The 12,207-nt window shown below is 47.0% G+C and overlaps 1 long non-coding RNA gene across 1 annotated transcript; it reads right to left on the bottom strand.

Moving 5' to 3' along the window:
• Window positions 1–4,378: 4,378 nt before the first annotated feature.
• LOC133253648 (uncharacterized) lies at window positions 4,379–10,549 on the bottom strand. Its single transcript, XR_009738364.1, has 3 exons — window positions 10,424–10,549; window positions 9,452–9,609; window positions 4,379–8,005 (listed from the first exon to the last, which is right to left on the bottom strand). It is a non-coding gene; the product is annotated as an uncharacterized LOC133253648 (long non-coding RNA).
• Between the last annotated feature and the right edge of the window lie 1,658 nt (window positions 10,550–12,207).

Raw genomic sequence — 12,207 nt, forward strand, 5'->3', positions numbered from 1 at the left:
GAGGAAGAGCAATGACAAGTGGGAAGCAAGGCGGGTAGACGGGACTCAGGTTCCCAGGGCCTTTATGGTGGGGGTTGGAATTGATGCCCATGGAGAACTGTTAGGTCAAGTCTAGCACCTGGATTGCTCTGGTGCTGTGTGGAGAATTAATTGGTTTGGAGGCAGCTACAGGAGAGAAGTGAGATATTATGGGTGGGGAGGGGTCAGGGCGGTAAGAAACAGTCAAATTTGTGACAATATGTTGAAAGAGGCAACAGGACCAGTCAAAGTTGAGCCTATTTCACCAAACAAGGAAGAAGCACAGAGGGGGAGGAGCAGGCTGAGCACAGAGCCCTGGGGTCTCCAGCATTTAGATGTGGGAAGGGAAGGGACCAGTGCAGAGTGGAGTGGCTGGCTGGTCCTGGTGCCCAGGAAATGGCAGTGAGACTTGCTCAAGTGCTGAATGAGAGAAGGACTCAGGTCCAAGGGTAGCTCTGGCAAGACAGGCTCTTGGAGACACTGGCCATGTGGCTCTGGTGGCACTGGGGACACTCATGTCCAGAGTGGGTTAGATTCAGGGCTGTTATGAGGAGTCTTTGGGGAAAAGGAGGCAGAGAAACTGGGCAGTAGCAGGAGGGAGATTGCCCTGCACATTCACACAGGAGCCATGAAAGGGCTCACGGAAGACATGGAGCAAGGGAGACTCTGGGTACCCAGAGCTCCAGGAGGGACTGACTAGGATGGGCCAGGAGGCTCAAGAGAGATAGAAGATGCTTTCTTGGGGTGAGAAGAAGTGGGCTGGGAAGATGAACGGGGTCTAGTCTGAGTGCTTTGATATTCTCAGTGAAACAGGAAGGAAGCTCTCCAGCTGAGAGGGAGGGGTGGGGAAGTGGCAACTTGAAGGAAAGAGAAGGGTACATGGTGTGGCTGGCCAAAAATCACCCTCAAAAATGGCCATTCTCATCATCAGAACTGTGGTTAAGTTACCTTACATGGCAAAAGGGACTCTGCAGCTGTGATGGAGCAGAGGATCAGGGAATAGGAAGATTATCCTGGATTATCTGGTTGGACCCAACATAATCACAAAGGTCCTCATGGGGAAAGAGGGAGGCAGGGGGTCAGAGTCTGAGGAGGAGATGTGAAGACAGGAGCAGAAGGAGGAGTGATGTGCTTTGGAGACAGAGGAAGGGGTCATGAGCCAAGGAATGCTGGGGACCTCTAAAAAGACATAGAGATGGCTAACAAACACATGAAAAGATGCTCAACATCACTCATTATGCAAATCAAAACCACAATGAGGTAGGTACCATTTCACGCCAGTAAGAATGGCTATGATCCAAAAGTCTATAAGCAATAAATGCTGGGGAAGGTGTGGAGAAAAGGGAACCCTCTTACATTGCTGGTGGGAATGCAAACTAGTAGAGCCACTATGGAGAACAGTGTGGAGATTCCTTAAAAAACTGGAAATAGAACTGCCGTATGACCCAGAAATCCCACTGCTGGGCATACACACCAAGGAAACCAGAAGGGAAAGAGACACGTGTAGCCTAATGTTCATCACAGCACTGTTTATAATAGCCAGGACATGGAAGCAACCTAGATGTCCATCAGCAGATGAATGGATAAGAAAGCGGTGGTACATATACACAATGGAGTATTAATCAGCCATTAAAAAGAATACATTTAAATCAGTTCTAATGAGGTGGATGAAACCGGAGCCTATTATACAGAGTGAAGTAAGCCAGAAAGAAAAACACCAGTATACTAACACATATATATGGAATTTAGAAAGATGGTAATGATAACCCTGAATGTGAGACAGCAAAAGAGACACAGATGTATAGAACGGTCTGTTGGACTCTGTGGGAGAGGGAGAAGGTGGGATGATCTGGAAGAATGGCATTTAAACATGTATAATATCATATATGAAACGAATCACCAGTCCAGGTTCGACGCAAGATACAGGGTGCTTGGGGCTGGTGCAGTGGGATGGCCAAGAGGGGTGGTATGGGGAGGGAGGTGGGAGGGGGTTCAGGATGAGGAACATGTGTACACCCGTGGTGGATTCATGTTGATGTATGGCAAAACCAATACAATATTGTAACGTTCACTGCAGCACTGTTTATAATAGCCAGGGCATGGAAGCAACCTAGATGTCCATCAGCAGATGAATGGATAAGAAAGCTGTGGTACATATACACAATGGAGTATTACTCAGCCATTAAAAAGAATACATTTGAATCAGTTCTAATGAGGTGGATGAAACTGGAGCCTATTATACAGAGTGAAGTCAGAAAGAAAAACACCAATACAGTATATTAATGCATATACATGGAATTTAGAAAGATGGTAATGACAACCCTGTATTCAAGACAGCAAAAGAGACACAGATGTATAGAACAGTCTTTTGGACTCTGTGGGACAGGGAGGGGGTAATGATTTGGGAAAATGGCATTAAAACATGTATAATATCATATAAGAAATAAAATAAAATAAAATTGTTCTTTGGTTTGAAACAAAAAAATAAAATAAATAAATTTATAGTGAAAAAAAAAGAAAAAGCAAGAAAACATTTTCTCCTAGAGCCTCCAGAAGGGAGCAGCCAGGCCAACACCTTGCCTTTAGACTCGGATGTCTAGAAATGTAAGAGAATACATTCTGTTGTCTGAGCCACCAATTTAAGGTGATGTCACCAAAGCACCAAGAAAGTCACACCAGGGCTTCTTGGACATTGAGAATGTGCCATCATCACCTCAGCTCTTCTCCCCTGGGGTCTCTATCTGGGGTGCCCTCGGCCCTCCCCACAGTGCACCCATACTGCACTCTTTTAAGGCCGGGGAAGGCCAGGCCCCTGTACACTCCAGGCCTCAGAGATTCATGCAGATGAGCCTTGTGGTTGCTGATATTATGGTGGATTCTGGACTAGTATGAGGAAGATGGGAAGGGCTCCAGTAGCCTCCTGACCCCACAGGAGTTCTCAGAAGGCAGAGGAAGCCCCACCACTAGTATATCCCATGGAAAGTGAGCTGTGCTTAGCACTACTGAAAAGACAGAGTAAACTGAGTGTGGGTGTGTGGGTGTGTGGGTGTGTGGGTGTGTGGGTGTTGTGTGTGCTGAGTGGAGCCAGGGCAGTGAATTCCACATTGGGTGAGAGGATAGGTCTAAGACAGGTCCAGAAGAGTAGGTACAATCCGGGTAGATGGAGACAGGCCAGGCCAGAAGATTGAAAGCCAAGACTTGCTAAGTACCTCCTGAATGCCAGTACAGTACTAAATTTCCTACAGGGACCTTATTAAGAGGAAGCTTTAGCAAATCTATTTCATGGGTGAGGAAACTCAGCTAAGGTCACAATCCCAGGAAATGACAGACTGAATACAGGAACCATGTCTTTTCTGCCCCACAGTCTAAGTGCTGAGGGCCCCTGTGGTCTGTCTCTACTCAGACCTGTTTCTGGATGCCCTGTGCCAGGGGGAAGGCACTTTCAGGGAGAGAAGAGGGGCCTGGGTTGGAGGATGGGAGCCAGAGCAGGTAATATGGCAGAAATGAATCTAGATGGAGTCTCTCAGGAAGGTTGTGGGGACTGAAAGGCTAGAAGAGGCAGGAGTGGGGTGGGGGTTATATGCTGCCTTGGCTCTTCAGGGTCCATCTCAGTGGTGTCCTCATCCTGAGGAGAAATGAGATGAAGAGTTGGCACTATGGATATCCAGCAGGCAAGCAGACAAAGGGCCATGGAAGAGCTTGGCACATGAAGCCAGCTTGGGAGGCTCAGACCTGAGGGCGATGCGGTGGAGGTCACATAAGGCTTCGAGTGAAAACACAGGGGCCCATGCTGTGCTGCCTTATTTTAGGGTAGCCACTTGTCCTCCTCACGCCTGTTTTCTCATCTATAAAACAAGGCACTACACAGAGTGTAAAGGTTCACAATTAAAATATCCAACAAGGAATCTTCCTTGGTGGTCCAGTGGTTAAAAATCTTCCCTCCTTGCAGAGGACATGGGTTCCATCCCTGGTCAGGGAACTAATATTCCACATGCCACGGGACAACCAAGTCTACATGCTGCAACTACTGAGCCCATGCGCTCTGGAGATTGCATGTGACAACTGAGAGAGGCCCACACTCTGCAATGAAGAGCCTGTGTGCCACAGCTAAGATCCAACACAGGCAAAGTAAAACAAACAAACAGAAAAAACACAAAAGCAAAAACATACATGAAAACGCAAATAGCCAACAATGGACATATATCTGGAATATATAAAATATATAAAGAGCCCCTAAAAGAAGAGACAGAGAACCCAACAGAAAAATAAGAGGGGGAAAAATCTTGAAAGGAAACGTTACATAAAACAGATATCCAATAATAATAAATATGTGAAAGTATATTTAATTGGTCATTGGGAAAATGCAAACCACAACAGTCTATTAAAATGAGAAAAGATGGAAAATGCTAAGTATTGGTGAGAATATAAACTCTAATCTACTGCTTGAATGAGTGGAAATGGTGAACCACTTTGGAGATGTTCAGTAATATTTGCCAAAGCTGAATATATGCATACCTTTTACTCCAACAATTCTACTCAAGGGTTTCTGTGAAATAGAAGGTAAAACATTTGGAAGTGAAATAAAATGAAAAACTTGGAAAGTAGTAAAATATCCATTAAGAGTGTAATTGATCATCAAATTCAATGCACACAGTAGAGTCCCGTAGAGTAAGGAGACTGAACAGGTAACAGCATGTATGAATTTCACAAATCTAATGTTAAGACTGCCAACTGGAAATAAATTCTACTTACAGAACATTCAGAATCTAATCCAAAGTATTAAAGGTGAAGATGGTGGTTTCTGTTGGGTGTTGGTGACAGGAAGGAAGTGTGAGTTGGGCCTCTGGGGTATTGATCACATGTGGCCTCACTATGTGAAAATTCATCCAGCTTATGAAAAGAGCATGGATATATTCTTTTGTATGTATGTTATGCTTCAGTAAAAACTTTAATATATGCCTCAAGAATAGATGCTGTAGATGCTTTCATGTGCAAGGAACTTAGGAAGGGGAGTTGGCCTGGGGGACACTGCCAAGGGATGGAGTCCAGGAAGACTCATAGAGGGAAGAAATGGGAAGTCCCAGGGGCTCCACAAAGAGAGCAGAGGCAACACAGTCCCTCCCCGAGAGAAACTGAAGCCCTGAGAACAGGTGAGGGAAAAACAGAAAGGCAGATTATTCACTTGGCAGATGGACATTCCTGTCGAGAAGTCCCCAGCACACAGCATGTTCACATGGACAGAGCAGTCTTGCCTTTTCTATCTCCATATAACAGTTTATAGAACTTGTTCTTAATGAAGCTCACCTTACCCTACTGGAGATGGAAGGATTCGAGCAGAGGTGCTGTGAGGATAAGGAGGAAATCAGGGAAGGATGCTGTAGCCTAGCTACAGAGCTCTGTCTCACCAGTCAGCAGTGCCCCCAACATGGGGTTTTCTCTGCACAGCACAGCTTTCATCCTTGTTTCAGTCTTCTATCTATGCCTAATATGCCCTCCCCTGTTTCTCAAACTTTTCCTAATTCATCCTATTCCCTCAACCTCTTTCATAGCAATAGGCCATACTCCTATTCCACAAAGGAAAAAGGCAAATCCTACCAACATCTGCCACTCACTGGTGCTTAGCAACCATTCACCAACCTATCTATCCTTTAACAAACCATCCCATCCACTCACCTTTTGTCTATCACTAACATTGCTTTCCATCCACCTGTTCCTCCATTCACCTACCTACTTTTCCTCATGTCCCATTTGCCCACTCATCTTTTCATCCATCTCTCCATTCTCCCCTCCATCAATGGACCCACTCACTCCATCTCTCTGCACACCATCCTTCCCTTCCACCCATCTTCCCTGCCACCCACTCGTCCTCCACCTTCCCCCATCCATCCTCTCATCATGACATTCATTTATTCTCCATTCAGTTTACTCATTTATTCGTCTGTCCTCATGTTAAGTATCTTTTAACTAATGATACAGGGGACAGTTTTTAGTTGGGACAGACAGCGTAAATGGAATAAATAAGGAGCATTATTTTAGACATGATAAGTGGTGTAAAGGAAACAAAACAGGAAGATGTGCTATTAGGGTTGGCCTGTTTTAGCTCACGTGATCAAGTGAAACTCTTCAGAGGAACAGCTGAATTGCATAGGTAAAGAAACGACTCATGGCAAGGTCAGTCAGGACAGCAAACGAGTCCAGGGAGATAGTCAAGGTGGAGATATGATGTGGGAATGGCCTTGACATAGTCAAGGCAGGAAGGAGGCCTGCTGGCTGGGGTGGTGTGGGTGAGGGACACAGTAGGAGATGAAAGAGAGGAATGGGGCCTGAGATTCAAGGCAGGGAGTTGTGACCTTATTTTAAGTAGAAATGAGAAGGCACTGGGGGTCATGAGCAGGGAACTGGCATGACTCCTGCTCTAAAGCAAATACTCAGATAGCTATCAGGAGAGTAACATAAAGCACACAGGATGGGACCTGAGATCAGTCTGGAGGTCCAGGGAAGAAGGACCCGGGGGCAGCAGTGGGATACCTACCAGGTGCCAGGCCCTGCCTGAGGCATGGACTGGGATATCGAAACAAGAAAGACAGGGTCCCTGTCCTCAAGGAGGAACCAGTCTGTGCGTGTGTGCGTGTGTGTGTGTAAAGTGTGTATACATGTTCTGTATGTGTGTCTGTATGTGTGTGAAATGCATGTGTTGTGTGTCTCTGTATTGTGCCTGTGTGTGTGTGTGAAGTGTGGTATACATGTGTTGCATGTGTGTATGTGTGAAGCGTGGTATACATGTGTTGTTTGTGTGTGTGTCTGTGTATTGTGTGTGTGTGTGTGAAGTGTGTGTGTGTGGTATGAGAGTGCTGCAGACCTGGTTGTTTGTCCTATGATTAGGACGTGTTAGTGACATACTAATAGGCAGGGACCAGAGATGCTGGAACATACCACCCAATGAAAACAGCATCAGTTCAAAATGCCTGTAGTACCTCTGTAGAGAAACACCATATCAAATTATGACCCAACTTAATAATTACAAATAAGTACTCTTTCCCTCCCTAATTTTGCATCATAAGCATTTCACCCAATCATTAAAGTTTTTCTTTAATAAAACTTTTGCTCATAAGTTTTTGCCTACATGTCTCCACTTTCAAACTTAAGAAACACAGTTTTTTTCCTGTGTCATTCAGTTCACCTAATGAGCCTACAAAGTAGATGACTGAACTGGTTTGGGAGAAGAGCAAAGCGAGGTTTGGAATTGATCAGGCAGCCTCAGAGGTCAGAGGTCATACTTGAGTTTTTTTTTTTTTCCCATTTTTCCCAAGTGCCTCCTATGGCACTGGGAAATCAGAGAGTTTGTCAATGACTTGGAAGGAGTCAGGTCTCAACCATGATCTTTGAGTTGGATCAAGTCATTCAGATCTATGGTTGATTTAAACCTTGGAATCAAGAACCAGAAAGACTTCAAGAACTCAGATTCTTGATTGCAAAGTCAAAGATTCCCAGACTTCAGAGCTTTACACTTAGGGAACACCAAAGCCTTAGAATCACACACTTTCAGAACTAGAACTAGAATGGGCCTGTCCTCTGGAAATGAAGCATAGTGGGCCAAGGGGACCTTTGCCTGGCAACACGTCAAGTGGAGACATACCTCCCTTCTTTGCTCCTCTGTCCTTCTCCCCTTCCTCCTCCTCCCCATTCTCATCCCCCCCAACTAACCCACACCCCCTCACTTTCCTCGTTGAGCATCCCCCAGCCAGTTTTGCAGCAGGATGAGTCACTGGGAAGCTTCATGCCAGGGACTGGGAGGCAGGCAGGGATGATGTAGGAGGTGAAGTTCACAGGAAAGAGCAGCTGCAACATGGCGATGTCACTCCCAAAGGGATGTAACCTCTCAAAGTCTGGGTGTGTGATAATCTGGATCACAGACACCTCCTGGGCATGCTGGTACAGCTGGGTGCTTCCTAACAGAACCCTGTAGTTCCCTGGGGCTTTGGAATTCCTGGAGGAGGAAAGGCACACTGTCACCATCATCTCCAAGTGGGAACTAGCTCTTTCCCTGCATCCTCATCTAACTGCCCACACCCCTCTGGGCCCCTCCACTCCATGGGATGCCAGACAGCTTCTGTCTCCCCATTTCTATTGCTCAGGAGGCCTTCTTTCTTGAGGCTAATTGATATCCTACTTATAGTTTCAAACATATGGCTGGCTTCTCCATCACATACTAGAATTGGAGAAGCACTGAATCCTTGTTCTGGAAAACTCTGTGGGGTCATCAAATGAAGGCCTTTTGATTGTCCATGGCAGGCATTCTGACTCAGTCCCAGCTCTAACTTTACCCTTCCCGAGACTCCATACAACCCACCTTCTGGCCCCACACTCTTCCTGACCATCCCCTCTTTTCAACACCTACCTGCCGAAAGCTTGCTTCTCCACTGAGTTACAAGGACTTGAAAAAGATTCGGTAAATAAATGAGCAAATGAAGGCATGAAACAGAACCTTGCCCTGTTCCCCCAACACAGGTGCTGAGACTTCCCCCCTCCCTCACGGTCTTCACAGCTCATCTACGTGGAGGCCCTCTCTCAAGTTCCCTCACCCAACCCTTCCCCTCCAGCAAGCCCTCCCTCTCCACACATCTTCTCCTGACCCCCCACCCCATGTGCTCTGCCCTTTTCACCCATGCTGGGCTTTCTCTCCTGACAGGATGGAGACATGGTGAGGAAGGATTCGCCACCCCTGATGCCACTGAAGGCCTTGCACAGAGCATGGCACAGAGTGGGTGCCAATGGACTCTGAGCCCTCAGGGCTCCAGGGCCCAGACCTGGGCTGTGATGCCTGAACTCCTTGGTGAGCCCTCCTCATCCATTAAGAAGCCAGTCACTGAGCCAGCCCCACCTGGCTAGGTGAATCAGACTCCTGGGCAGCCCTGTCACTCTCCCAGGGAGCCCACCTCCCCCTTATGCAGCCTGGCACCATGGCTTCCTGCATGCACACCAGTGACCATGACTCCTCCTGGGCACACAGTTTTGCAGGAGTAATAAGAAGAATCATTCAGCTGCTGGCCACACATGCGGTCCCAGGCCTCCATCTAGAGTCTGACACCTGGCAATAAGGGGGCACTGAGAAGAAGGTGTGATCTGAGATGGGTTCACACCAAATGGCAGCGAGGACTGACACTGCCACTCTCCTGAGGCACGCCTGTGTTGGGGGACGGACACAGGGGCCGAGGGCAGAGCATGAGGAGGATCTGGGCAGGTGAGCAGGGAGGACAGTCCAGGTGGAGGGTACACAGGCCAAAGGCAGGAACAACACACCTTGGAAGGCCACAGACTGCCCAGAGGAAAGCCCAGAGGAGCTAACGTGGGACACCATCCCACTTTTTTCATCTTCCCCCGCATCCTCCTCCCCTGCAAGCACCTGTGCTGGCAGCCTAGGAAGGAGACTTACTTGAGAAAGCAATAGGTGGTGGAAAGGAGCCAGCTGGAGTTAATGAGGATAGCTCCACAGACATGCAAGCCCTGGGACCACAGCCTCCATGTCCCGGCCACCATAGATCCTTCCCATCTCCTTGGATTTCCCGCACACTATGGAGACTCCCCTGCCGCCTATAATAGAGACACTGGTGGTACTCCAAATGTTGCAACCAGGAAAGCCTCCCTGTTTCACATATGGGAAAATCAAGGCCAGGCCTCCAGCAGCCTAGCCAAAATGACAGGGCTACTTGGACTCTGCCTTCGCTGGCTGCCACTGAGGACTGGACAGCAGAGCACAACACATCAAGCCCTGTGAGGATAAGGACCCAGGGGTCTGGGGAGACCAGCTCACAGGAACATCTCCAGGCAGATGGACGTCCTTGAGCAAGGTTGCCAAGTGCTGGGCATGACACAGACCTCATTTCCCTCACCTAGCACACCTCAATGCCTTGTAGATCAAAGAACCAAAGGTCTCAGAAGTTGCCAACATTACTTTCTCAAGACCATGGCTTCTAAGGGCCTGTGCACCTCCACTTTACCCCATGTCTTAGGGAGGAAGACTTGCAGGCAGAAGTTGTGGTGGTGTGTGATCTGGGGCAATTCACTCCCCTCTCAGACTCTGCAGGAGTCTCTGTTTCTAAAAGAAGAAGGAGGGGGCTAATGAGGATTGCCCTAGTTCTGGGACTCACACCTGGGAGGGCAGGAGTGTGCCCAGGCCCCCTGAGCCCGGGCATCCTGGTCTAAGGCCGGGGCTACCAGGGCCTCAGTGAGGAGAATGAGACCCCTGGTCCCTGGACTCAGGCCTATTTACTCAGTAGTCCTAGAACTTTCCTTCACCCAGCCTCCAACCTCTGGGCCAGACCCTGCTAGTCCCCACTCCCACAGCCCCACAAAGGGATTGGGTCTTTTCCCACCCAGAAGCCTCACAGTGGAAGGCCTGACCCACCTGTGTGGGGGGTATCTCTGGGCTGTCTGGTAGGAGGGAAGAGCAGAGAAAAGATGAGGCTTAGTGGCTCAGGACACACAGGCCCTGGTCACAGCCGCCTGCCCTCAGGCCCTGTAGGCTAGGGGATCTCGGCCCGAATGGAGGCCCCAACGAACCTATAGCTCCAGGAGCCAACCGCCGTGGTCGCCAAGTCGGAGCTCCGCCCCTCAACGCTCCCCGATCGCCTACAGTCCGGCTGGGGAACCTCGCAGCTCCAGGGTGGCCACGGTCAGCAGCAGCAGCCAGCTGCGGGCTGGCCTAGACCTTGGGGGATCCCCGCCTCTCTGTCCGTTGCCAGGGTTACTGACCCCAGTCTGAGCTCACCCTGCTCTGGCCCCGCCCCAGACTAACTCCAATCCCACTCTCATCCTCTTAGTAACTTTTTAAACAACTCTACTTCAATAAAATGTGTGTACCATGATGTTCACTTATTACAAAAGACAGTTCAGTGATTTTCAGGAAATTAATATATATATATATATATATTTATATTTACATAAACCTTTTACTTTAGAATAATTTTAGGTTTATGAAAATGCTGCAAAGATAATACAGACTTCCAATATCCCCCTCACCCCGTTTCCCCTAATGTTGAGATCTTGTATTACTACAGTACATTTATCATAACTAGTGAGCCAATACTGATACATTGATGTTAACCTTAGTCCATTCTTTTTTTTTTTCCTTCAGTTTAAGTTTGAGGTGCATAGTGTAGTGATTTGCCTTACATGCATCATGAAATGGTCATCACAATAAATTTAATGAAACCACATAGGTACAAAATGAAAGAAATTGGGAAAACAATGTATTTCCCAGTGATTAGAACCCAGGATTTACTCTATCAACTTTCATGTATAACATAGAGCTGTATTAATTATATTTATCATGCTGTATATTACATTCCTAGTACTTATGTATCTTAAAACTGCGAATTTTATTTTCCTAGTACTTATTTACCTTGTAACTGGGAATGTGTGTCTTTGACTGTAGCTATCCAATTCCTACTTCCTGGCCTCGTGTAACCACTAGTTTAATCTATCTCTTTCTATGCATGTGTTTTTGAAGTATACTTGACCTACAATGTTATGTTAGTTCCTGTTGCACAACATAGTGATTGTGATATTTGTACACATTTCAAAATGATAAGTTAGTTACGATACATTACATACAAAGACATTACATAGTTATTGACTATATTCCCCACACTGTACATTTCTTACCCATTTCATACTCATTTATTTTCAACTATATAAATACCATTTATTTATTTATTCTTTTTGACTGCGCTGGGTCTCTGTTGCTCCACAAGGGATTTGTCTAGTTGTGGAGAGCAGGGGGTACTCTTTGTTGTGGTGTGGTGCTTCTCATATGGTGGCTTCTCTTGTGGAGCACTTATTCTAGGGTATGGAGGCTTTAGCAATTGAGGAACACGGGCTTAGTTGCCCCACAGCATGTGTTATCTTCCTAGACTAGGAATTGAACACATGTCCCCTGCATTGGCAGGCAGATTCTTAATCACTGGAGCACCATGGAACTCTTACAGCTGGAACTTCAATCTCCCTCAGCTTTTGCTTTCTTCCCCCTCAATCCTCTTTCTTCTGGTAACGACTTGTTTGTTCTCTGTGTCTATAACTCTGTTCTATGTTTGTTCATTTATTTTTTAGATTTCACATATAAGTGTCATCATACAATGCTTGTCTTTGTCTGACTTATTTCACTTTAGCATAATACTCTCTGGGCTTCCC

Source organism: Bos javanicus, chromosome 9 (genome assembly GCF_032452875.1).
Source record: "Bos javanicus breed banteng chromosome 9, ARS-OSU_banteng_1.0, whole genome shotgun sequence".
Classification (NCBI taxonomy): Eukaryota; Metazoa; Chordata; class Mammalia; order Artiodactyla; family Bovidae; genus Bos; species Bos javanicus.